The sequence below is a fragment of the Poecilia latipinna genome, unplaced genomic scaffold (assembly GCF_001443285.1).
Source record: "Poecilia latipinna isolate Pla-1442-1.1 unplaced genomic scaffold, P_latipinna-1.0 Scaffold1306, whole genome shotgun sequence".
Taxonomy (NCBI): Eukaryota; Metazoa; Chordata; class Actinopteri; order Cyprinodontiformes; family Poeciliidae; genus Poecilia; species Poecilia latipinna.
In genome coordinates this window covers 388,187-391,070 of record NW_015113922.1, presented here as the reverse complement: position 1 = coordinate 391,070, position 2,884 = coordinate 388,187, and the positions used below count along the sequence as shown (strand labels likewise).

General features: G+C 39.2%; 1 long non-coding RNA gene across 1 annotated transcript in view; it reads right to left on the bottom strand.

Annotated features, from left to right (window-relative positions):
- The window catches only part of LOC106961496 (uncharacterized), a 14,734-nt gene extending 13,602 nt beyond the window's left edge, over window positions 1-1,132 (bottom strand). The window contains exon 1 of the long non-coding RNA XR_001427782.1: window positions 1,122-1,132. This is a non-coding gene — a long non-coding RNA (uncharacterized LOC106961496). The remainder of the gene's footprint in view (window positions 1-1,121) is intronic.
- Window positions 1,133-2,884: the final 1,752 nt, after the last annotated feature.

Genomic DNA, 2,884 nt, shown 5'->3' with positions numbered 1-2,884 from the left:
ATCTTGGATTATAACATAAAACATGTTTTTCAATATTCTTCTTTTAATTGTCATCATATTTTGTCTACCTAAATTTAATTTAATAACAATATTGCACTGAATTAATTAAAGTACCCCTTTTCTTAAAATGAATAAATTAATATGTCCAAGAATCTTTTGTCAGCTTTGGTACCATATTGCATGAAATGATCTCACTTCCTCCAGCCTTACTAATAAAATATTTGCCTTGTTGTGAAATTTCAATCTAAAAAGCATATTATTATATCATAAGAAAAATACCATTCATTTTTATCTTGAGAGATGCTTATTTAAACGTTTTCAAATTCTGATTTCATTAAGGCGATGTACTTCTTAGCATGCATTCTAACAAGTGATTTTCTAAAGTAAATGTTTAAAATTGTCATTTTGAGTGGACATAGGTTTTTCTGCTCTAATCTGGAAACAAACCTCCAGAAAAGTGGAAAAATGCTGAAACTAACTACTTTCAACTCTGTAGCATCCAAACAACCCTGAGAATTCACTATAGAACATGACAGAGGGTAGCACTGCCCTTGAATGCATCCCTACAAGCAGCAGCGCAACAAAACTCTGAAAAGTGATGGTTTTACAGAATCAGATTTTATAAAGAAAATCTGAACCTGGAAGCTGTGAGATAAAACACCTTCTTGTTTGGATACTATGTACTGCACTTTAGATTGTGATTTTGATAAATAAATCAGAAAAGTGTGATGTATGGTCACCATCCATGGTGAAGGGCAGTGTATTGCTAATACAGGAACAGATGGTTTCTAGCAGTGGGGTTTGTATACAGTGAAGCAAAGACAAACATAATTGAAAACAGAGAACGCTACAGTTCTTGCTGCATTTGTGGGATACTGTGCTGCATCAGATGTTCCTTCCTGCCTGTTACATGTGGTTTTAGTTATGAAACAGTAATCACTTGGGATAAACGTCACAGCTCCTTGAGTTTCTTTCAGTGTAAAATGTCACTAAAATGACTTTAGTTGGTGTATCATGAGACCAGGAAGTCAAGACCCAGCCAGCATGCCTAGGTGGGCCCCATGTGGGGACAAGGAGGGCAGACTATATGGGTCCCATATGGGTTTGTCCGCGGGTTCCACGATGGCCCCACATGGGTTTGCCCATGTAGGGCCAGAGCCCACATGGGCCCTGCATGGGCCCTATATGGTGGTGGCCCACATGGGTTTTGTCCAATTAGGGCCCATGCAGGGCCCATGTGGGCTGTGGCCCTACATGGGCAAACCCATGTGGGGCCATCGTGGAACCCGCGGACAAACCCATATGGGACCCATATAGTCTGCCCTCCTTGTCCCCACATGGGTCCCACCTAGGCATGCTGGCTGGGGACACTGCCTGTTCTCTTATTTTACCAAGGTTTGTCTACTATGTAGAGCAATCAGAAATAAGCTTCAAATTTGCCCTCAGTAATTCAACAGATACTATGATTAATACGCTGTGGAGGTTGAATACTTTTTAATTAAGTAATTTATAGTGTTACATGATTTTGACTTATCACATAAATAAACTTCTTCACATTATTTTAATTGCGTTTCTTATTTAATGGAAACACCACAGTTGTGAAATTGTGTTTTTTGACTGCATTTCCATTTGGAATGGACAACTTGTAAATGTTTATCCTTTTGATTGCTTTGTGTCTTGCTAGTATCTCATTTTTGTGTTTATATATCAATTAACCCTTCTGACCCCACTAGGGAACAAAGGTGTATAGAAAATGGTGTATGGATATCAATTAGCAATGTGTTTATGATCCAGTGCATGACAACTTCCAATTTCTTCCCAGGTTAGGAGCACACCATCTCCAGTTGAAATTGTGGTGGATTAAATCTCTTCTGTTCCTGTTGCTATGTGTATGAGATTAGTGATTCTCTTGTTTTACATTAGACGATATGGACTTGGTACAAATGTGTCTGGAGATTTGAGGACAAGGGAAGACGATGACTACACAATATGGCATTTACAGGAGAGGACCAGGGGTATGTCTGGACCAGTCGGAACCTCAGGCAGCAAAGCATTTACAACCAGTGGATGTGGATGACCAGGAGAAGTTGAAAGAAGCTTGAAAACTGAAAATAAGATCTGAAATTAAATCACAGCACAGCAACAAAATGTTCAGTCCTCAAATATGCAGTCAGCAAGCAAAGGTATATGTGTAGAGGAGTTGTAGTCATGCTGTGAATATGACCCCGACCCTATCCCTAACCATAAACCTAAAAATGCATTTGGTTACTCATGGATATGTCAAAGTAAGGAGAAAAAGATCCAGTCAGTCTAATGAGGCACACTGAGGAGATGTTGTTAATTAATATTGCTTTGTTGTTGGGAAATGTTCAAATGACTGCAGGCTTTAATGGGATTTAGCAGCAGTTGTTGTGAAGACATGTCAACTGCTGTAGGTTCTTCTGCAGGGAATGGTTCTATAATGTAGAACAGCATTGAGTAACATGAACCGTCTTAATTTTAACCAAATGTTTTCTATTTGTTTTGAAGCAGTCTATTGTAATCATGGTCAGTCTTTCCTAATTCTCCTCCTCTAATGACACAGCTGTCTGACACGCCCAGTCTGCTCTTTCAAACCAACACCTCAGGCTAAGTTTACATCGTGACATCTGTCATGATCCAGTTCATGCACTCAAAGCTCCAGCCAGCATGACAAAATTCACCTTGTTTCTGTTTCTAGTTGCTGGAACATCGATGGTCCAAGGTAAGAAACATCAAGGCAAGAAGCTGCCCTTCAACAGGGAGGCGGTTTATGTGTCAAAGGAAAAGGAAAATCTTAGGAATTACCTTCATGATTTGTTTGTTTTATGTGTGTTTGATATTCAATCTATCTGTGTGGCTTTCA